The following is a 24844-nucleotide window of genomic DNA, read 5'->3' on the forward strand; positions in this document are numbered from 1 at the left end:
AATCTTTTTTTCTTTAACTTAAAAAAATGTTTTATTTTTATTTTATATTGCCTGTGTGGATGTAAGTGCACCCGTGTCATGCAATGCCTGCATACAAAAGAGGACACTGAATCTCCTGGAAATGGAGTTAAACAGTTATTAGACGCCATGTAGGTGTTGAGATTCAAACCTAAGTCTTCTTCAAGAACAGCCAGTGCTCTTAATCACTGAGCCACCTCTCCAGCCCCACGATCCTCCAAATCTTATCTTAGAGAGGTCCTCCTGTTCTTCCCAGTTGAGCCCTTGGAGAAGGCATGGCCAGGTGGACGTGGCAAAGCCAAGGCAGTATAAACTTCAGGTGCCATGTGGCTTTGAGGGGTGGAATGCATTTTGAAAGGTCTGGTAGGGATGGCTATTGGAGACCAGACACTGCATGCACCTTGTTCAGAGCCGCTGGCTTTCAATTGTTACCAAGAAGAAAAAAATATCATCATCTGGGGCTCCCGGCTCATGATGGAAGCAGCAGCAGATCTCTGGATGATAGCAGTTTAGCCTAAATGAGAACATTTCTTGGCAGAATCATAGGTTCCAGGGCCACTACCACTGGGCATCAGTTCAACTTCTATCATTCAAATTTCCAGCCAAGTAATTTTAAACACTAATAAACTTTAATAAATGAAGCCATCTTAAGTTTTATAAATATCTAATTTATAGTTTAAGCTTCTTACCCCAGCCCCCAAGGCTGACTTTCCTAGTGGTTTCAAGACAAGTCCTTACCACTCACTCCCTAACACCCCAGGAAGGAAACACAGGTGATATCCTTATTTGTCCATTTCACAAATAAAGATCTTCAGTTTAAACTAATTCCTATTATACCAAGCTCAGTAATTACTGAGTTTTCAGATTCTGTCATCCTTATTAAAAATATATAAATAGTTCTAGGAATAAGTGCATCATTAAATGTAACATAACTTCCTTGTAGTTGTGATTTTGAGCCCTTTCCCAACCTTAAAAACTCTAGACAGAAACAGTGTGATGGCATCCACCTGTGATCTCAGCCAACTGGGAGGTGGAGGCTGGAGGAGCAGTTGTTCACACGCAGCCTTTGGTAAAGCCCAAATTCAAAACCAGCCTGGGCTACACAAAACCCTGTGTCAAAAACAAACGAAACAAAATAACAAAACACAGAAAACAAACTGACATGGGGTAAACTCATTGAGAGATCAGGAACACTAATACGTTTCGATTGTATTTAGAAGTTTAGCAAGGCAGCGACTCAAGTAGGTTTTTAGTTTTAAGCAAAACAATATAAATCTAGAGGAAAAAACTTAATGCCCAAGGCAGTCAGTGCAAAATAAAGTACACAACATCACATGTACCTTTTCATGACTGTGGATTCCCATATTTTTCTTTGAAAAAATTAAAAAAAAATTTCGAGCCGCGCGTAGTGGCGCACGCCTTTAGTTCCAGCACTGGGGAGGCAGAGGCAGGTGGATCTCTGTGAATTGGAGGCCAGCCTGGTCTACATAGTGAGTTCTAGGACAGCTGGGGCTACAGGGAGACCCTGTCTCAAAAAGAAAAAAAAAAATTCTTATGCATTTTAAGTTCCTAGACTACCAGGATATTGACACAGTTGATGGTGCTATTTCGAATACTAAGATGACTGAATTTCGCTGAAAACCACAAAGGAAACCAAGAGTCCCACATTACTACTTCATATAACCCCATCAAACAGGAAATAGAAGGGGGAAATTAAGAGTTTTGATAAGGCAGAAGTGACTGGCAGGAGAGCCTCGAGGTCCAGCTTCTCTAGAGCATCGTCCACTTCTGAACACTCTAATCGTGGCTTCTCCACTTTCCGGGTCCCAGCCTCAGTTTCCCCAGCTGTCAAGCAGAGTCACTGAGCCAGTACAGGTTCCCCTATGACCTGGATCAAGGAAGACTACGCGGTCCCCGGCTAAGTGAAAGCCACCATTCCCGGGAACGTTGCCAACACGCTGGGCTTCGGATCCCCTCCCGGCGAGGCTGGTTCCACCTACAGTCAACAGGAAGCTCCTGGGGCAGGGACAGGATCCCAGCCTCGGAAAGAGGCCAGACGGGAACGTTTTTGGCCAGCGACCAGGGTGGCAGCACCGCCCCCGGCTCCCGCGGACCGACCGATGGTGCTATCAGCGACCGAGGGTGCGGAAGCCCAGTACCGAGAAGCCAAGTTCGCCCCTAACCCGCCCCCTGGCCTCCCCCGACCCAGCAAAGCCCTGGAGCCCTAGGTCCGGGAAAAGACAGGCAGAGGCCGGCCCGAGAGCCCGTTCAGCGGCCGCGGAAGCGGGAGCGCGGGCAGGCGGGGAGCCGCGGGCGGAGCGAGCGCCGCTTTCTCCTCACGCCCCCTCGGCAGCCTGCCCGGCCCCCGCCGCCATGTTGAGCTGACACGGCCAAGCCTCCAAGCGTGCCCGCCGACCCCGGCGGGAAGCCCGCGCCGGAAGGTGCTCCAGGCCGGCCGCGGCGCGCGAGTTCCGGTGGGCGGCGCGCAGGTAGCCTCGGCCCCCGCCCCCTGCGCACCGCCCGCGAAGGGAGCGGAGGGGCGGGGCGGGCCGCGAGGGGGAGCGGGGAGGAGGAGGAGAGGGAAGGAGGGAGGCCGCGCGGTGGGGGCGCCGGGAATTCCCTCCTCCTTAACCTACGCGTCCCGGGCGGGCTGTGAGGGCTACGCTGCTGCTCCAGCGACCCGGAGGTGGAGGACGGAGCGGGCCCCGCGGGCGTGCGCTCGGTCCGCCGCCTTCACCCGTCGCCGCGACCGATGCGAGCGCTGCCGGAGGGCAGGTAAGTCCGGGCGGGCTAGGCCCCGACGCCTGTCCTTCCGTCCCGCCGTCCTCCGTCTCCCGGGGGGCGCCGCCGGCAGTCTGGAAGTTGTGAAGAAACTTCTCCCCTCCCCGGGCGCGGCGTTGCGCGGACGGCGGGCGAGTCTGCCAGCCGCACTACCTGCTCGCCCTCCGCCTGCTCCCCGCCCCGTCCAATGCTTCCCGGCCCGCCCAAGTCCCACTCCAGGTCCGCCCCGCGTCCTGGCTCCCGCTGCACGGCGTCCTAAAGGCCAGGGGGGCAAGCTTGCTCCCGGCCCCCACGTCGGAGCCGGAGGCGAGGGACGCGGCCCCTTTCACGTCTTTGCCTCCCGACGCCCGCGGGCGCTGTAACGAGCGGGGCCCAGGGTGTGGACTGAGCGGGTGAGCCGCGGGCTGCGCTGGGTTTGATTGAAAACCGCAACATGTTTAAAGTTTTCCTTTGTTTTGGGTTGGGGTGGGGAAGTGTACCCTTCAGCGGCCACTTTTCGGGGTATCCTGCCAGTTCGCCTCCTGTGGGGTGCGGTTTTCTTGTCCTGTGTTAAGAAAATTTTGTTTGAAAGTGTGCTTTTCTTGATAATTGCTTCCAGCTTTTGCTTTATTGGGCATGGGGCAGAGTTATTTTAAGAAAGTTGGAAAATCATGTCTGGTGTAGGAACTGCTTTGATTTTTGTTTTGTAGTGATGGAACGCAGAGTAGTACCAATTTGGTTATTATTTTTTTGCATAATTCACACAGTCGTGGAATAGCTACGATCTAGTAACAGTTATCTGAGGAAATAACTGAAAAGTCTAGCAGAACCACTTTACAGTTATGCCACTGTGTATGTGATCCACTGGTGTGTGTTTTTCACGTAGAAGACTTCATGATGCTGTGGGAGTTTTTGTGCATTATAATGTAGGATTGGTCTGCCACAAGTATCTTGGTGATTCAAAGTGCATTTAAACTTTTAAATCTGTAAGCTTAAATTACCAAGGAAAATATTACTGTGTCATGTGACTATATGCATTTAAGGTAAAATACATGCTAAATCAATAATTTTAACTAGCACAGTGCTTGGCACACAGTGGAGAGGAAACATTTTGAATGGACAGATAATAAAGGTATGTTGACTTAAAAGCCAAGGATGTTGTATGCATCACATGTGATATATATATATATGTATATATATATGTATATATATGTATATACCTCAGAACCTTTGTTGTCACTAAGACTTTTTTTCTCTCTTGCTATGTCAGCATTTAGCTGTATTGGAATTTTTGGACACTAGCTTAACCTCAGTGAGGAATTTAAATGCTGGTTGACATTTCAGAGGGTCCTAAATTTGAAAAAAAAAAAATGCCTTTGATTAAAATCTAAATACAAGACAGTTATATCCGTGTTTCCAGGATAAGCGATAGAATGGCTCTTAAAATATGTACTTTGCTATAACCACTGTAATGCTATAATAGCATTAATTTTGCAGCTAGTTTTTGCTGACTTCACAAACCACAAAATTGACTCCTTTCTGTTCAACTGAAAGTGAAATTGCAGCCTTGACCTGTCTTCCTGGGATAGGTGGAATTTGTCTTATGGTCAAAGTGTAATATTAATACATTGTCAAAATATTTTTTTTTAGTTGAGGAAATTCTCAAGCTGAAAAACCTCAATGTCTATGCAAATTGATTCTACTTCAGTGTGTATATAATGATAAAAGAATAAATACACTAAAAGAAGAGCAGTGACCCTGTCTGTGTATGTGAACTATTACCAGCCCACAGTTTAAGACTTGTTTATTTGAAGTTCAGATTTGCATCATTTTAAGCAGTAAATAGTTTATTACTGTGAGAAATTTTTCTTTAAAAATACATTTAGCTGTCAGTCCAGTGAGTCATTTCAGAGGCCACCGTTCATTAGTCCTATTATCATTGTAGGAGGAAAGAAACCTAATCAAGTTTCTTTGAAAAGCATTGCTGGGCTCTGATGTCTAGGAATGCAAACTTGAGTGATACGCTATATTTTCAAAAACTGCAAGGAAGTGATTCATTAATAACAGCTACAGAGGGAGAGAGGCAGCAGCGTTGGGGACCTGGCTCCTGAATTGGTGCCCAATTTCTAACCTGGCGGTGGTCACAGGGGTGTTGGTCTTAATTGATCTGTAAAGCCATGTGTTTCTTTTGTGTTTCTCTGTAGCTGAGTTTTATTTTACATGAAACTTTCTTTTTAAAGGCACTTGTGTGTAATGTAGAATAGATGTCCATAGGCTAAGTTAAGGATTTAATATTTGGGATACTCAGGTTTCTCTTCAGATCATGTAATCTTTCCTTTTTTTTACTGGGGGTTCAGTCATTCGTAAATGACTTCGGAATACCTCTCCTTTGCTAACAGGATTAGACCTACTAAATCATAATGGTCATATGCCAGCCTGTGTAAAGTTTAACAGCCTTGAAAATGTTGGGTAGTCACTTCCAAATGTATGATTATTAGGACATTTTGAGAAAAGCATTTCTAATAAAGTTCTGGGTTTTCTTAAATGTTATTTTAAATATTTTGAGGGAAGACATTTACTTTAAATGTTTTAGGTGGCAAATAGTAAGCAAAATGTTTATACAATGAATGGATATCGTTCTGTTACCAAGTACCCTATTTTCTCAGAAAATTAGGTAATAACAAAATTCGTAACTTTATGGCGTTCAAAGTATCCTAAGTCTTGGCTTTCATTCAGTTTTTTTCTAGAGTAATGATGCTCTAGATCAGTAATTTCAGCCTTAGTTCTGCTGTTCTCATGAAATTCTTGGTGTGAAGTTGGTTTCCCTAGTTGCACTTGGGAAGGTAAGGTGTACAGAGCCCAAAGGGACCCGACGGTTTTATTGCTAAAGAAAGCCGTGATTGGTGTTGTGCTTCAGAAACGCTGAGAATCACTGCCTTGTGTTGCTTTGTTTGTTTTGATGTTGGCTTGCTGTTTTAGCTGTCGATGTTGCCTTGCATTGTTGTAATGGAGCATTGAAGAGATTGTACCTGTGCCAAATTCTTATATCACAGGAACTTTGTCATGTTATGAAGGTGTTTGTGGCTCTGGCTTTGTTGTGTGAATATTTACAGGAAGTTTTAGTAAGATCTTCCATTGTTCAGAAGGCTACATGGCTAGGTCACCTTCAGTTCACATTTAAACTGGTTTGTAATATAAATACAAGTCCTCTAGCAAGATACAAATACTTTTCTGTAAAGGAAATGCTCTGTTCCTATGGCCGTACCTTGGTTTCTTATTGGTAGTGTGCACAGCAGTTTGCGTATGGCTACGTGAGAGCATGTATTTTCTTTTTTCTTCCTCTCAGCTGCTCCAGTGCCACAATTAGCTGAGCATTGCTCAGCTGCAGCTGCTGGTGATTATGAACCACCCAGCTCCTGTCTAAACTCAGAGGCAGATTTAGCAAAAGAAGCTATAGTAACCGCGGAGAACGAAAGAGAAGAGCCAGTGCTGCTGCCAGGATCATTTGAGCATGTCTGTGCCAAGGAGTCCTTAGCTGCCGCAGCACTACCGTTGTCTTGGAACTAGCAGACTTGATGGCAGCATATCTTGATCTGAGTTGTGTTTACCTTGAAGATCTTGAAGCCTACTCTAAGAAAGACGAAGGATCCTGCAATTTCAGAGTAATATGACATTCTGATGGCCTGAATTACAAGCCTCAGTGCCTCAGCAACTCCTTGTCCTCCAGACTCGGTCAGGTAGCAGTGCCCTTCCGTTTCTCTTGTTTGGTTTCTTGAAGTATATACCATATATTCCAATCTGCTTTTAACTGGGATTTTTAGGACAGCTGCTATTACTGTTTGGGGAATGGCAGGATTGCTGATGGCATTCATCAAACTCTACTTCCTTCCCAAAAGTAGGCTAGTGAGAGGGGTTCTTTCTAGTAGTTTCCCATAGCTTATTCCAGTTTGCACAGATCTTGCAAGTAGGAAACCTAAATTCCGTTTTTCCTTTTCTCTTACTGTTGGTGTTTGAGAAGATGAGCAAATGCAGATACTAGCCATACATGGTGGTCTGTGCTTCCACTTACTGGGGAGGTGGGAGGATTGGGAATTCAAGACCAGCCTAGACCATTTAGTGATACCTTGTCTCAAAAATAAAACAAGAGGGCCAGGCCTTTAGTCCCAGCAATTGGGAGGCAGAGGCAGGTGAATCTCTCTGAGTTCAAGACCAGCCTGGTCTACATAGCTAACGCCAGTCCAGCTGGGGCTGTAGGAAGACTGTCTCAAAAAAAAGCAAATCAAGGAGCTTTTATTTAATCCCTGAGAACAGCCCTAGCACAATAAAGAAGTAAAAAAATTTTTACATGTATTTATTCAGTGAGGGGGAGTTGCACATGTGGGGAAAGAGAGAGAGAGAAAGAGAGAGAGAGAGAGAGAGAGAGAGAGAGAGAGAGAGAGAGAGAGAGAGAGAGAGAGGTGTGAGAGGACAACCTTGTGGGACCCAGGTCATCAGGATTGGCAGCCAAGTGCCTCTACCAATAATTTAAACAGCCTTGCAAATGTGAAATTAAAGGTCATTTAAATTTTTTTCTATGTAAAGTAGAAACTTTGTAATTGAATTAAACTAATCTTTAGAACGTTTATTGTAAAGAAATACATTTTACAGTTTCAGTGAATTATAGGCCAAGTTATAACAGATAATCCTAGTTTTTCTGAAATGCATTTGGTATTGTGTCATACTAACAGTGTTATAACTTATGTTTGTGTCCCCTTAGGATGAAAGGAAGAAGGCCTCATTTCTTAACTGTGATGTGTGTAAAGGAATGCATAGTTCTTGGGATACATCTGCTGGGGTCATGGGGGTGGGGTAGAGACAGGAAGTGCTGGAAGGAAAGTACTGACCACTGAGACTTAAAGATTGTTGGTTTTCAGCTCTTGTTCCTAACAGTATATGTAGACTCTTGTTTTCAGTAGACTACAAAGGATAGTCATCTCTGCCTCCTCCTCCTGCTCCACCACCACCACCACCACCACTACCACCATCACCCTCAGCTTCTTAGCATTCTCTAGAAGTTGGAGTGAGGAGGAAAGAGTTGATGGCCTCCATATATAGGTTAATCTTAAAATTGTTCAACCGTAAATTTTATTGATTTCTAACCTTTGTTCTCATATGGTTAGTCTTTTACAGATAAGGATACTTTTTTACAGATAAGGATACTTTAAAATAATGGCAGTCAGGTGTTTGGAAAGGAGCAAAGAAGGAAATGTATAATAAGGAAAGAATTAGAAATGATGAGCTTTTTAAAAAAGTTAAGGTTTCATTCCATTTCTGCAACTTTGGTCAACTATACTTCTTAGGCAAGAGGTAATTGGGCAGATAGTTTCTGTTAGCTTTTGGACCTTTTATAAATGTGTGCTTAGCTATAGTTGAAGTTTTTGTAACATTGATAAAATTTTATGAAAATGTCTTAAGTTAAAAATCTGACCCAGGGACTTGACATTGAACTTAAGTAAATACGGTGTTACTGGGTCCATTAAATGGACACTTATTAACCCTATTGTGACAAAAATTCTGTTAATTTTGATATAAAAATCTTGTAACCTGACTACTGTTTTCTAGGAATTCACAGTTGATAGAATTGGCTATAATTATGTGGCTGCTGTAAATAGGTAGATTTTTTTTTTTTTAGTGTGATAATTTCTTATAATGGTTTTGGATTTTGATGGTATTAAGTGTGTGATATTTCAGAAACTTCAATACATCCCTTTTCACCAGATAGATTTAGCCTCAAGTAAATTGATTCAGCTAGCTAGGCAGGAAAGCTAGATTGAATATTTCCTAAACATTAGTTCATTACAGATAGCTATGACTCAGCTATCAGACTCCACAGTACTCCTCTAGACACAATTAAATACAAGACTTTAAAAAATATTTCATGGTTATGATAGACAGTGTTAGGAGATTGACTTCTTTTTCAGTTTTTGTTTGTTTGGTTTTGTTTTGTTTTGAGACAGGGTCTCCTTGTAGCCCCAGCTGATCTGGAACTTCCTACGTAGACCAGGCTGGCCTTGATCTCACAGAGATCCGCCTGCCTCCTCTCCTGTGTGTTGGGGGGATATGATGGTGATAGATTTCTTAATTGTCCTCTGAAATAGTTAACTGTGATGTCAGCTCTTAGGCGATCATGGCTGTTTGGATGAGGACTTTGCCATATTGTATAAGGAAATTCTCATTCAACATCATGTTTAATTTTTAAAAATTGTATATTCGTTATTATGGAGATTAACGGGCATCAGGCTTGCAGGGTGCCCATGACCTCATAGCCCCAAATTAAAAAAAAAAATTTTTTTATTGACAAAGTATAAAATACTTGTTCTGCTTATTTTCATTAACACTTGTAACTAATATTTGAAACACAGCAAGCATAGATGTGAGAAAAGTCTTTGCCCTTGAAGGTTTGCAGAACAGGCTTCCTAGAAGTAAAATTGCAAGTAGAATATGTTCCCAAAGCTTATCAATCAGTTTTTTGAAAATGAAATCTTGTTTCCACAGAGTTTTTTGCTGTAATGGAGCCTATCTGGTTTGACTTATATGTAGCCCATTAGAATTAACCTGTAAAACCCTAGCAAACAAGTATAACAGGGTTTTGGTAGTAAATGTGTTTTATTTTTTTCAATTTTTGTTTTTTAAAATCTATGCTCTTTGAGCAGGCGAAATATTTGGTCTACAAATGCTCTAATTATGAGGTGAATGACTGTTGTCTTTTCAGGCATCCCCCTTCCCACTCTCCCCATCCTACTGTGGAGTCACTAAGACTCTTCTAGTGAGCCCCCCCTGTGAGGCTGACTTTGAGTAAGGCAGTTTTCCTAGGCACTTCCACCTGCTTATTAAGCTTTTTGATACCTGCCACCGCCCCTAACCCTACAGGATAGAGTGAAGCTTCAAAAGATGAGTAGAGCTGAAGAACTATGGCAGTTGATCACTACTGGGTGAGGAAGAGTTGATCTTCTTTAAGGGAGTGATGCTAGATAGGCTGAACAGGCTCCGGTGGATGAACTCCACACCAAGGGACATCTGGGGACACAAACTTGACTCATATACAACAGAATGCATGAAATCTGGCTGGGGGGGTTTGTGTGGGGTACAGATAGGGGAGGGGGGCCTAAATATGATCAAGATGTGTGAAATACATAAAAGTTCAATAAAAAATTTAAAAGAAATAAATAAGCATTTTTTAAAAATACTTTATTATTTTTTATTTTATGTGCATGCATGTATTGTCTGCATGTTGGTAAATGCACCCATGTTGTGCAGTGCCCACAGAGGATAGAAAAGGCTGTCAAATCCCCTGGAACTGGAGTTACAGACAGTTGTTAGCTGCCATGTGGGTGCTGGGATTCGAACCCAGGTCTTCTGCAAGAACAGTCAGTGTTCTTAACCGCTGAGCCATCTCTCCAGCCCAAGCTTTTTTTTTTTAAGTGAGTAGGCAAAGCTTGGAAAAATGATGAGTGATATGATTTGGAACTTTTAACTTTCCCTTTTTGTCCCTTTCTATATTCTGTCTATTCATTTCTAGTTGTAGGTATTGGGTGATGAAACTAGTCTATTTTATGGCAGGTTTGTTGGGATGCTATATATACTTAAACATGAATCATCACATTTAATTGGAAAGTTTGGAATATGTTTCTAAATGTACAGAAAAGTCATGGAGGACATTATAGATGGAGCACCTGAGGATCAGAAAGTATGTGTGGTTTACCAAGGTATATAACCTAACCAGTAGATTGAGTAGAACTGGGATTTGGATCTAGACTTTTATTCCTTAGGAATGAGAAACAATGATGGAAAGAGGGTTTTCTTATCCTTTTCCATCTATTAAATTGTATACTTGAACAAGGGAAGAGAAGAAATTTCAATTACTTAACACATTAAAAAATTATGCATGGTTCGCCATGTGTCCCAGGCTGGCCTTGAAGTAACTGTAGTCCGAGCTGGCCTCAAATTCTCAATCTTCCAGCCTTGAGTTTTTGCTTCCCAAGGGCTGGGCTCACAGGCATGTGCCAGCTGTACTTGATTCTTATACTTTTCTTTTTAATGGGAGTAGCTTTGCAATATAGTTCCATAACAAAAAAAGGTCATAAACTCATTAGGAGAAAAATGCGGTTAATCACACCAACTAAATTTAAGCATATGTTACAGTTTGGTAAATTTGGGTTTGACATGGAAATGATACAAGGATTCTTTATAAATGTCTAGCCCAAATTAACAGACAGTTGTTAGCATGTTTTCCCAGTCAGGTTTGTTTCCTGTCTAAATTTAATTGCCAGAAAGAACAAAGAAGCATGCCAAAAGATGACTAATTACATTTAATCCAGCAGATGCTACCCTGTTAGGTTTAGGTCCCTAGACTCTATGTAGTGTGTGTGTGTGTGTGTGTGTGTGTGTGTGTGTGTGTGTGTGTGTGTGTGTGTGTGTGGTGTACAGTCAAGCTCCTTGGTCGTGTAAAATCCCATAGAAACAGAATAGTTACAAACGTATACATATGACTTGTACTCAAATCTAACTCTTCTGACTCAGATGGTTAATGCTAATAAATAATATTGCCTTCAACTCTAAGTTGTATCATTTATTCCTAGAGGAGTTAGTAGAAACAAATGACATTTTAAATATATGCTAAACAAAGAGGTATTTTCTAATTTGCCCAGTTTTAGGATAGTGAATTCTTATTTGTACACACTTACCAACCATTCAAGGCTATATTCAGAGGAAACAGGATTCTTCTATACTGGTTCATTCTTTTTTTAAAAAAATATTTATTTTTACTGTATGTATATGAGTGTATTACCTGCTTATATGTAAGTGTACCCATGTCATTGCAATGCTTACAGAGGTCAGGTCAGAAGAGGGCATTGGATGCCCATGGAACTGGAGTTACAGGCGCTTGTTAGCCACCATGTGGGTGCTGGGAATTGAACCTGGGTCCTCTGCAAGAGCAGCCGGTGCTCTTAACTGAGACATCTCTTCAGCCCTGTTCATTCTTTCAGTTCTTCTTGTCTTCCATACTGGTTTGTTCCTGTAAATCCTATTGTTACACGAATTCCTTCTCACTTTTTGGAAAAAAGATTCTCATCCAAAGCTCCAGTGGAATTTTCATATGCTGCTTTTGTCACTGTTCTTCCTTGAGCTTCCTTCACTATCTAGAAGTCTTTAGCGTCCTTTTATTTCTTCAGTTGTAGCTGAGAATGTACCTTTTGTCCTCTCTCATGAGCTGGAACATTGTTTTGTGGGAACACCAGCTAGACTTTGTGACATTATTATCCCACAGGGAATGTATACAGTGCAGCTCCTTCGGTAACCCCAGCGGTTCATCACTGCCCATGCTTAGTGAGTGTTCACTGAAGACTGACGGGTAGATTTTACACTGTTGTTACTGTGCCAGTTCTAAATGATAGAGTGTAAGCTGTATGAGGGTTGGGAGTTTTGTTTTGACTGTTGAAGTTTTCCAAGCCTCTAAGACAGTGACATTTGAAATGTTTTTGAATGTAGGGAAGTGCAGCGGTCAGCTGGCAGCATCTGCTACCATGGCCACATCAGCAGTTATCTCCCCAACTCATGCAGTAACCACGGATTTTTTTTTTTCACTCAAGACTTTGGAGTGGCAGAACTAGTGTAATTACTGACATTAGTGTTTTAGAGAAAATCTGGATAAGCATGTAACTTGAGTGTGATGGAAAAACTGAAGTTTGATTTGGCAGGGTTTCCAGATGTTAGAGCCATACTTCACTGTCCCTCAGCATTTACCGATTTACAATGGCAGATTCTGTTTATTATGTCTAGTGATGATACTTCTTTAAAACTCTGGCATACATCAGTTACATTGATATAAACAAATCATATGGATATATCTGGTTATAAGGAGAGCTGAGAAAAAAAAAAATAGTCCCTGGCAGGTCCCCAAATACTTTGGATCCCCTTGGAGCTGTAGTTTCAGGGAGTTGTAAGCCACATAATAAGGGTGCTGTGTCCTTTTGAAGAACAGTGTGCAATACTAACGACTGAGTCACCTCTCTGGCCCCTGCAACTTGCTTTTAACGATTGCTAATAATAATTTCTTTCTCCTATTACTAGATATATTACCTTAAGTTTGAGAGGCACCCATAGAACTTTTGCTGATCCCTGAAAAAAGATGAGTAGTTTAATAAAATACAAGACCTGCATCAAAAGCAGCAGAGAGGACTGGAGAGATGACTCAGCAGTTAAGAGCACTGCTGCTCTTGCAGAGGATCTGGGTTCAGATCCTAGCACCCACATGGCAGCTAACAACTGTCTGTAACCCCAGTTCCAGGGAATCTGGCACTCTCTTCTGGCATACACGAACATTGCACACATATGGTACATCCATGCAAGCAAAACACTCATATACATAAAATTTTTAAAAAATTTAAGTTTTTTTAAATCTAGAAGTCAGAAAATACAAAGGTGTCAGCTTTAACAGGTTAAGCTATTTGTTACCTTCTCTCCCCAAATACATCTCCAGCCACACTCACCTGTGACTTGCTTGGTTACTAAAACAGACCTTGGCTGCTCTTTGCTTGTTGCTTCATTTCTGAATACTCCCTCTTCCCAGATCTACTGTATTTTTCATACTTACGGTTTGATTTAAATGTCAATTAAGCTTCTGTGTTTTCAGTCCATTGAGTAAAACATACATTGCTGCTCAAGATACTGTTAGAGCAGAAACATGGTAGGGCAGTAAATATCACAGGAATTTGGGAGAAGTTAAAGCGATTCAGGTCCGTTTTATAAATTAAATTTGATTTCCTGTTTTTTGTGGTCTTAGAGAAAACAGAAGAAAGGAGATGCATGTTGCTACAGAAATTGCACAAACCTACTGAAGAAGACCCTTACAGTGTCTGAGGCTCTTTTAATTGACAGAGGAACTTGAAAGTAGAATCTGGTTGTTCACAGTAATAACCTCATTAAAAATGGTTTTTGGGTTTGTTTGCTTTTTAAAATTTTATTTTAATTTTATATGTATGAGTGTTTTGCATGCATGTATGTACATGCACCACATGTGTACAAGCCTCTGGAGGCCAGAAGAGGGCATCAGATTCCCTGGAACTAGAGTTATGGATGGTTGTTAGCTACCAGGTTGGTGCTGAACCCAGGCCCTCTATAAGCCAGTGCTTTTAATTGCTGAGCCATTTCTCCATTTTGTTTTTGAGTCAAGGTCTTCCTATGTAGCCCAGGCTAGCCTGAACTCCTCCTGCCTTAGTGATCCTCCTGCTTCATTCTCAGTGCTGGGATTGCAGATGTGGGCCACACCCCTGCTAGTCAAAAATCTCAACAAGATATATGCAGTGGTGCACACCTTTAATCCCAGCACTTGGGAGGCAGAGGCAGGTGGATCTCTGTGAGATCAAGGCCAGCCTGGTCTACATACTGAGTTCCAGGTCATCTGGGGCTACAGGGAGACCCTGTCTCAAAACAAAACCAAACCCTTCCAAAAAAGTCCCAAATAATTGACACTAAAGGTAATTAACTTTACATTTACATCTGTTTAATTTTTTTTTAAAACATTTTATTTATTTATTTATTTTTTAAATTTTATGTGTATGAGTGTATTGCCTGCATGTATATAAGTTCACCCATGTCGTGCAGTGCTGGTGGAGGTCAGAACAGGATGTCTGATCCCTTGGATTTGGATTTATAGGCAGTTGTAAGCTGCCATGTGGGTGGTAGGAACAGAACCCTGGTCTTCTGCAAGAGCAGCCAGTGCTGTTAACTACTGAGTCATCTCTCTAACCCCAAGACCTGTTTAATTTTTTTTTATTACAATTTATTTTTCAATTTCTTAGAACTAGTTAAGTTTTAATTAGTCTTATGAAAATGCCCCCAATGTAGTATTATAGCCATTCTCAGGGACCTTAACGACTATAGGTGTCTTTAAGGCTCGTAACATGGCCTTACTATTGCCAGATACACATTCAGATAAGCAGATCAGTTGGCTGGCTTGACCTGTTTAATTTTTAAAAAATTTTCAGACTACGTAAGTTGAAAGTTTAAAATAAAAATTATACTCCAGAGGGCTGCAGAGGTGGTACAGTGGTTAAAGAGCACTTGTTGCTATTCAGAGGACTCAGGTTTGGTTCCAGAACCCACATGGTGGCTAATAACCACCTATAACTAGTTCCAGGGGAACCAGCACCCTGCTGGCATCTGTGGGCATTGTACTCACATGCTGCACTTACTACATACATATGCATAAAATTAAAAATATCCACAGCAAAAAATATTATAACTTCTTTGCATATTTTGTATATCCAGTCCTTCTCAGGGCAGATCCTAGTTACAGACTTGATTAAAGAAATCAGCACCTGGGAGGTAAAGGCAGTAGAATCAGGAAAGAAACCATGGTGCTCCAGGAATTTAGGATGTGGGGACTTACTTTTGCTTTGAGGTCAATTATTTGTGTATCTAAAGTACCCCAAAAAAGTAGAAAATTGTTACTGTTAGCCCTGTGAAGTGAATTTTCCTTTGATCACATCTTCTGATGTCCTTTGACTCTTGGAAAACTTAATTCTTTGTTTGCTTTTATAAGACAATGTACAAGCCCATTAGTATCTGCCACTTCCTCCTTTCTGCCTGGTTTTGGCTTTATGGTTCTGTCTCTTTGTGTTTTGTGCTAAAGGAGATTTTAAAATGAAAGCTAAAGAAAAAAATCATTGACTATATTTATGGCCTATAGAACTCTGACCTACAGATTATTCATTTCATATCTTTTTAAATTAAGTCTACCAATTTCTGTAGGATTTTTTTTTTTTTTTTTGAGTAGTGGGGATTGAACCCAGTACTTTGTACATACTAGACATGTGCTTTATTTATTTTTTGTCTTTTTGAGACAGGGTCTCCTTGTAGCCCCAGCTGTCCTGGAACTCACTATGTAGACCAGGCTGGCCTCAAACTCACAGAGATCACCTGCCTTTGCCTCCCAAGTTCTGGGATTTAAGGCGTGCGCTACCACGCCTGACTCCTTGACATGTGCTTTATTAATGAGCTATAGCCTCAGCTCTCTGTTCTTAAAGATTTAAAACTGTTGTAAATTGAAACCATCTGGGTAAAATGCCAGACTACAACTTTTCTCCCTAACTAGTTATAACATATAATGATGGCACAGTTGGTTAGCTTGCTAAAATTAGAAATAGTGTATATATAACTCTAAAGTTCAAAAGTGTTTAGGGGTGTTTGAGAATTTTTAATCACTGTTACTGATAATAGGGCAACTTGTTCCTGGTGAGAGGTAGGAAGCTATTTTCAAAGTGAACAGATTTGTGTTGGGTGAGCAGTGAATCTGGCTGCTTAATAATGTTACCATGTTTGTAACATTTTCTAGAGGATTAGCATTTACTAACTTGTGAACAGAAAATGCCATATACAGGGCTTCCTTAGAGAGTGAATGAATAGAGGAAAAATGCAGTTTATAGGCCAGAAAACCTGAGCACTGGTTTAATCTTGTCTGCTTTAGTAAGACAGTTTCCACAGCTTTAGATTCTGTAAATGTGCTGTGTTGCAGTTATGTCCACTCCTAGTGACACTTCAGAGTTGTCATGGGATCCATGTAAATTTATTGGTCACCACAGTGAGTACCGTGATAACCTCTTAGTGGCTAATGACTGAGCCAGATACATCAAAAACTGCAAATTATTTTCCAGCTTTACTAAACATAGCATTGCAAAGCATTCTAATAAAGTAAGGGAATTCTGATATTTGATTACCTAATATGCAAAGTTGAAAAGCTTCGAGTTATGGAATTGATGTATTAGAAACTTATTTGGAAAACTTATTGTGTATTTCTAGAACTTTTGCTGTGCTTGGCTCTTTGGGAATATAAATATTAGGTTGGTTATTATATAAAATTGATTAGAATCAAGTTACAATTCAATGATTTTTTTTTCCAGAAAAGTGCTCTACACACACACACAAAATGTGATTTGTAGAACGAAATACAAGATGTTTTGAGAGACAGTCTCAGTAACTTGGGCTGATCTTGAACTCACTATGTAGCTGAGAACGATACTGAAATTCTGATCCTCCTGAGTGCTGGGATTACAGGTGTGTGCCACCATGCCTGGTTTTATGATGGGCTAGAGATTAGACACAGGGCCTTGTGCATTCAAGATGAAGAAGTGCTCTACCATTTGAGCTAGGCCTGAGATCTAGGCCAGTCTGGTCTACATAGTGAGTTCCAGGTCAGCCAGGGTTGGGGGCCGTGATGATTGACCTTTTTCTCTTAAGACACTGTTTTTGGAAGATTAGCAGTAATAGGGAAATTAGCCTGGAATACCAAGTCAAGGCGTTTGGGATTCTGTCTTGTAATTTCTAGAAAGCCTGTGTAGGAGAGAACAGAAACTTGCTTTCAATTTAACGTCAAGCTATTTGGTGACTTGATTGGTAGTTTTATTTTTATTTATTTAATATTAATTTTTTATGTGTCTGAGTATATTGTTGCATGTATGTAAGTGCACCCATGTCATGCAGTGCCCAAGGAGGTCACAAGAGAGTGTCAGGTCTTCTGGAACTGGAGTTACAATACAGATGGTTGTTAGCCGCCATGTGGGTGCTGGGAATGGAACCTGGGTCCTCTGCAAGAGCAACCAGTGCTCTTTACCACTGAACCATCTCTCCATCCCCTTGATGGGTAGCCTTAAATTAGTGGAAGAAGCAAACACAACAAGAACTAAAAAGATTCAGATTTTACATAGAGGTGGCAAGATGAATTTTCTGGAAGAAGTATATGTGGGGTATGTGGAAAGAAAAGAAATGAGGAAAGGGGAGGCGGGCAGGACAGGCCAGAGCTTAGGAAACTATGAGGTTGTTCTGCATAACTGGCAGCATGTCTTTGTACTGCCACAACTTTACTTTTCATTTCTTAAAAGATTTTGAAATAAGCCGGGCGTGGTGGTGCACGCCTGTAGTCCCAGCACTTGGGAGGCAGAGGCAGGCGGATCTCTGTGAGTTCAAGGCCAGCTTGGTCCACATGGTGAGTTCTAGGACAGCTGGGGGTACAGGGAGACCCTGTCTCAAAAAAACAAAAGGGAAAAAAAAAAAAAAAAAAAAGGCTGATAAAATTACTTGAATTAAAAAAAAAAAAAATCTATTCTTTGGGAATTTCCTACATGTATTCAATGTATTTGATCATATTTCACCCCCCTCTCCCAGATACTTCCCCATGTCCCCTCCCAATTTCATACCCTCTTTTTTTTCTTTCTTTCCTTCTTATATTCATCCTTTATAATCCAGAGTCCAATTAGAGCTGCCCCTGTGCATATGGGCATGGGGCCTTCCGTGAGTGCATGGGCAACTATTAGAGGCACACCCTAAGGAAAGTGGACTCTCCCTCCCCTAGTGGCCATCAACTGCCAATAGCTCTCAGGGGTGGGGCCTTATAAGCCCCTCCCCTGTCTGTGCTGGAATGACTACTCTTGGTCTTGTGCAGGTCTTATGCAGGCAGCCATAGCTGCTGTGAATTCATAGATGCAGTGGTCCTGTCATGTCCAGAAGACACTGTTTGACAGCAGTTGTCTCTAACCTCTGGCTCTTAGAATCTTGACTCTTTCAACTACCTCTTCCTGGATGCTGTGAGCCTTGTGGGGAAGGAGTGTTATAGATACCCCATTTGGGGCTGAGCATTCCACAATCACTTATTCTCTGTACTTCGACTAGTTGAAAGACTCTGTATTAGCCATTATCTACCGTAGTAAGAAGCTTCACTGATGAGGGGTGAGAGCTACACTAACCTGTGGATAGCAGGATAAATATTTACAAAGCAGTTTAATGCTATGTTCCATTTAACAGAATCATAGTACTAAGTTCTCCTCAATGGGCCAGCCATGGGTTCTTGGCTAGATTTACAATGCCAGGCACTAGTACCTTCCTGTGAAGCAGGCCTTAAATTCAGTCATAAAGCTGTTGGTTACTCTTATAATATTCATGCCACTAATTTTACCAGTGGGCATATCCTGAATGCTTTTACCTTCCTGTGAAGACTGATAAGACATCCATATAACGTGTAGGAAAGGGGCCTGTTAATTTCTCTATTCCTGAGAACTTGCCCCCTCAGCCAAACCCTGCTAGTTCCTCTCTGACATTTCTTGCTTGCCCTTATCTAAAAAGAGAAGAGAACATTTTACGTCTGATGAGAAACAAGGCAAAACCTTTAGTGTTCTTCTCTGGTAGTGGCAAGTGACTTTGTGTAGCTAGATGAGCATCAATCAAAATTCTTCCCGATCTCACTTCCCCTCCATTAAAGAAAAAGAATTTAATTTGGAAATTAGATTCAACTTGAAATGCTTTTACGTTTTAGTACCTTTTAATGTGTCTATATGCTAACTATTAAAGCAAGATCAGTTTAGAAGTTTATGCTGAACAAACCAGTTGTCCTGGTATTTTGTAGGCCCACAGTTTCTTAAGGAGACCTGAAATGTGCTGACAGCCAAAACCTAACTGGTCATCAGATTAGCTGGTTTATTCAAATGGAAAATCAGAAATGAGCAACTCAGACATTGATAGACATAGTGAGAGCCTAGAGTAGACCCCCCAAAGAATACAAATTACGTTATGAGACAGCTGTGCCAATAGAGTGAGGCAATCGGTTGAAAACATAGAAGTAAACTGTTCTAATCTAGCACTTGTGAAGGGAAGGCTGGAGGTTCAGGAGTGAGTACTTGCTGTCACTCAAGAGTTCATGGAATTGATCTGCATTGTAAAAATTCAACACAAAACTGGTAGCAGGGAAGCAGTAAGCTGGCAATCAAGCTGTATCAATACTCTAGTCAGGCTGTTGTAGTCATTTTTATTTTTGTATGATACTCTTGCCTCTTTCCTATTGGCACTTGTATTTTTACAGTAAAACCCCTTTTGTAATGCTAAGCTGAGTATAAAATTGTGCTTACCAAGCAGGTACATAGTTTTAAAGAATAACCTTTTAAAATGTTCTTTTTCTCTCTCCCCTGCCCTCCCTCTCTCCCCAAACCCTTCCTTTCTCTCTACACAGGCCTGGACCTTGCTGTGTAGCCCAGGCTAACCCTGAGGTCATGATCCTCCTGTCTTGGCCTCCTGCATACTGGGATTACAAACCACCATGCCTAGCCCTAGAATTGTTTTCTTTCTTCAAATTATACAACAGAAGAATGTCACAATGTATTTTGACAGAATATAATGAAATACTTAAGATGTTAATGTATTAAAGGTATTATTCAGGACTAAAATGCTACTTTTTGAAGATTACCAGTGTTTAAAAGAGTATTTTACCTATTATATAAACTAAAATACAAGTTTAGTTTAGAAAGTAATACCCTCTATATTTTAATGATATTAAAGTCAAGACATTAACTATTTTTTTCTAGATTTTGACTTTGAAGAACATGTTAAATAGCCATGATGATGGGTTTACCATAACAGCTTCTTCTCAAAAAAAAATCTTAAAGCTATGGGCAAAATAATCTGGAGCAATATTTGTTAGACATTGAACCACAGCTGTACAACAAACACTTGTGGTCCTTAAAAAAGAAGGAAAACAAACCAGGTAAACTCTTCAGTCACCTAACCATCTTAACTTTCTGCCTCAGCCTAATATATTGCAGGGAGAGGTCAGAATTCATGAATGCTGAGGCAGCTAGATTTCACAGAGCAAAGTAGCTACAGCAGATCTCAGTGTGGACAGATAATGCTAAAAGTGTTTCCCACATAAAAAAACAGCTCTCACTACAAAGGGAATAAGAGAGTTAGTCTGGAGCCAAATATGAGTGACCATGGCCCAGGAACAACAGATTTGGGTTTCCTCAAATTCCGTGTTTCATTGTGGTAACTGTTTGATAAAACTTTTTACAGTACCAAAATTTAAAAGGCCATAAATCACAGCCTGGCCTACATAGTGAGTTCCAGGCCAGCTGGGGCTACAGGGAGACCCTGTCTCAAAAGACAATAACAACAACAACAACAACAATAATAATAATAATAATAATAATAGGCCATAAATCAACACACTTCAAATACATTGATGGGTACATCACATCAGGTTGGGTGGGAGTGGTGGATTGAATGAGGAATCTCCCCCTTAAGCTCCAAGTATTAGAATATTTGGTCAGTTAATGGCACCATTTGGGGAGGTTTAGGAGGTGTGGACTTGCTGAAGGAAGCACGTCACTGGGGGCAGGCTTTGAGAGTATATAACCTTGCCATTTTTTTGTTGTTGTTGTTGTTGTTTTTCTCTCTTCACTTCCTGTGCGAGCTTGAGGATATGAGTACTCAGTTTTCTGCTCTGGCTTCCTCCTGTCATGCCTCCCCTACTATGGAACTATAAGCCAAATAATCTCTTCATTCTGTTAGTTGCCTTGGTCATGGTGTTTTATCGTAGCATCAAGAAAGTGATTGATACAGTAGGTTGAAGCTAAGTAGGGAAACTTGGATGCTGTCCAGTGACATTCTTAGCTTTTGGGTTGGTGGAAGCTAGGAATCTATATGTTCTCAAAGAATTTACCTAGTAGTCATAAGAATGTTTCATCATACATAGAAGTAGTCAACAAAGGCTGGAGAGATGGCTCAGCAGTTAAGAACACTGGTTGTTCTTGCAGAAGACACAGGTTCAAATCCCAGTACCCACATGGCAGCTAACAACTGTCCATAACTCCAGTTCCAGGGGATCCGACAGCCTCTTCTGACCTCCACGGGCATTGCACGACACGGGTGTATTTACCTACATGCAGGCAATACACGAATACACATAAAATAATAAAATTAAATAATAAAATTTTAAAAAAGTAGTCAACAAATAGCTACTTAAGGGGCTAAGATAGTCCTAGATATTTGATTGGGGACCTGCAGTATTCCAGTTCCTCCACCATCACTGAATTTCTAATCAACCAGTCAACTTTTGTTCAGTGTTAGGTGCAGCTCTTTCTAGAACTTCTGATCATAGTTACGTTGAATTTTTAAAATTAATTTATTTTTATTTTTCGTATATGAGTGTTATGCCTGCATGTATGTAAGTGCGCCCATGTTGTACATTGCCCGTGGAAGACGGAAGGTGTCAGATCCCCTGGAACTGGAGTTACAGACAGTTTGAGCTTTTACTAACTAGAGGGGAAAGTGGTGTTGATGAGGACATTTAGTGGAAACCTCCAAAGGGCTGGAACTAACTACATTAATAAAGGAATGTTATAAACAACATTAGATTGATATTAGCAGCTTGGATGAATCAGAAAATCCTTTAAAGTTATCAGGGTAACATTTCTTCCGTTACTTTGAATAGCCCTTTATTTTAAAGATACCAGGTAGCTTCACTAGTGAACTCTTTTGGATTCATAAAGAAGAACTGGAGCTGGTGAGATAGTTCAGATGGTAAAGTGCTTGCTGTACAAGTATGAGGACCAAAGTTTGACCTCCAGAACTGACATGAAGAAGCCACGTGTGATGGCATGTGTCTGTAATCCCAGAACTGAGGAACTTCCCTTGGGCTGGGGAAGTCAGCTACCAAAGAAATCTTTCATTACATATTTATACTCAAAGGTGGGGTACCAAATGCATTCTCAAATATGTTCTAGATCATTCAGCATTGTACCAAGCTAGTCAGTGAGGCGGGGAAGGGAAGGGTGAAATGTTTATTCATGCACAGTATCTTGAATGTAGAAAATCCTATGGAGCCTATAAAAAGGCTAGTAGAACTGGAGAGTTTAATAGGATCATCATAACGGTATAAATATACAACTACAATTGGAAATAGAAATAAAACCATGTCATTTATAATAGTTATATTTTAAAAACTATTGGGTCAGAGGGTTAGGGCACATGTTGCCAAGCCTGATGACCTGAGTTCAATCTCCAGAGCCCACCTGATGGAAGGAGAGAATTGCCTTCCACAAGTTGTCCTCTGATCTCCATACATGAGGTACACATGTGCCCATGCATACACAAAATAAACCAATAATTTTTTTTAAACTTATCCTAGGGGTAAGTTTAATAAAAATAGGACAAACCCATACACTGAAAACTACAAACATTGCTGAGGGGGAAAATATTTAAAAATCTTAAATAAATGCTATAGTACATTCATGTGTCAAGATGTCAGTGTGCTTAAAGAGGTCATTTCTCCCCAAATTGAAATGATTGAATGAATTGATTCATTCAAATTTCTGTTAGGATGGGGTAGGGGCAATGTCCTAGAGATTGACAAACTGCTGCTCGAATTCATGGTGCATACTTTGAGACACTAGAGCTTGAAGGCCAAATGTGACCCTCTTTCTGTTTGAAATTGTTTTATGAAATTGTTTTATTTTCAACACTGCCACAGTGAGACTGTTTATGTATTATATGCTGCTGCTTTTGCAATAACATGGCTGAGTCAGATAGTTGTTACAGAGTCTATATGGCCTGAAAAGCTTAAACTATTTACTATCTGGTCCCTTACAAAGAAAATGTGGTGGGGCTGGAGAGATGGCTCAGCGGTTAAGAGCACTAACTGCTCTTTCAGAGGACCCAGGTTGGATTCCCAGCACCCACATGGCAAGTAACAACCATTTGTAACTCCAGTTCCAAGGGAATCCACCACCTTCTGACCTCCGCAGGCATTGTTCGACATGGGTGCACTTACACACATGCAGGCAATACATTCATACACATAAAGTAGAAATAATAAAATATTTTTAAAAAAGAAAATATGCAGGCCCTTACCCTAGATTATCCAAAGCAATTTTGAGAAAGATAGAAAAAAAAAAAATCTGGAAGACTATAGTATCTAATTTCAAGACTGATGTACTGTAAAGCTGCAGTAGTGAAGAACTCGGGCAGTTCCCATGAGCATAGACAAGGAGTGAATAGAGTGTAAAACAGATGTACACATGTGCGGTTGCTTAATTGATTTTTGGCAAAGTTACCAAGGTGATTCAACAAGACATGGGCAGTTTTTCAACCAGTGATAGTTTGGAAAACTGGATATTGATCTTGAAAACAACAAATTCAGCTTAAAGTGGTTCAATAGGCCCTATATAAGATTTCAGATTTACGGATGAAAGTGTAGAAGAAAATCTAGTGAAGAATTCCCAATACCTATAAATCACAATCATAAAATTAAAATTTATTTTTCTCTGAGATAGGACCTCTTATGTATGAGTTATTATGTAGCTCAGGTTGCCTTAAATTCATGATCCTCCTGCCTCATCCTCCTAGGTGCTGGGATTGCAGATGTATGCTACCATACCTGGCTTAACTTTTTTTTTAAATTAGATTTTATCAAAATTTAAAACCATGCCCAAGTGTGTACTGCTACAGGAATGCAGAGACAGTCTGTGTATTAGGAGAAAATACGATATACATAAATCTGATAAAGAACATGGTTCTAGAGTGTATTATATAAAATATAAATAAAAAGAATAGTAAATAGTCTTGTATAACAGGAAGAAGAGCCCAATTAAAGAACTGGTTTGAATAGACATTTCACCACAGTAGACACAGCAAGTAACAAGTGAGCACATGAAAACATGGGGTCAGGTGCTCAGGTATTAGGGAAACACCAATTATAACATTGAAGAGGTAGCACTTCCTACCTATAGAAAAGATTTTAAAAACCAGACAAGTATTGAGGATCTAAAACAACCAAATCTTATGTTGATGGTGAGGATGCACAATGATAACTCTGCTTTGGAGAGGTCTTAGAATTCTCCTAAAATTATACTTCCATAGGTATTCATCCAGGTGAAATGAAGTTTATATTCATAGGAGAAAAACTTACTTATTTTGTGTGTACGAGTGTATTGCCTGCATGAATGTAAGCGCACCTGTGTCATGCAGTGCCCATGGAGGTCAGAGAAGAGGGTATTTGATCCCTTGGAACTAGAATTAAGAACAGTTGCTAGCTGCCATGTGGGTACTGGGAATCGAACCCAGGTCCTCTGCAAGAGCAGCCAGTGCTCTTAACCTCTGAGTCATCTCTCCAACCCTGAAAAAAATTATTTGAGACAAGTCTCACTGTATCACCCTGACTGGCCTTGAACTCACTGTGTAGACCAGGCTGGCCTCAAACTCAACAGAG

At 40.8% G+C, this 24844-nt stretch overlaps 1 protein-coding gene and 1 pseudogene across 6 annotated transcripts in view; one reads left to right on the forward strand and one right to left on the reverse strand.

Annotated features, from left to right (window-relative positions):
- Positions 1-2122: 2122 nt before the first annotated feature.
- Positions 2123-24844, forward strand: part of Yes1 (YES proto-oncogene 1, Src family tyrosine kinase) — a 59039-nt gene continuing 36317 nt past the window's right edge. The window contains exons 1-2 of one of the 6 annotated variants that reach the window (XM_008826949.3): positions 2123-2507; positions 6125-6515. The gene's annotated coding sequence lies outside the window, so the exon portion shown is untranslated. Of the gene's footprint in view, positions 2508-2551; positions 2794-3168; positions 3192-6124; positions 6516-24844 lie in introns of those variants that run through there. The other 5 variants (XM_008826948.3, XM_029560554.1, XM_008826950.3 and 2 more) reach the window with 5 other exon arrangements.
- LOC115069245 lies at positions 14665-14775 on the reverse strand (annotated as a pseudogene).

This window comes from Nannospalax galili, unplaced genomic scaffold, assembly GCF_000622305.1.
Source record: "Nannospalax galili isolate Female #2095 unplaced genomic scaffold, S.galili_v1.0 scaffold511, whole genome shotgun sequence".
NCBI lineage: Eukaryota > Metazoa > Chordata > Mammalia > Rodentia > Spalacidae > Nannospalax > Nannospalax galili.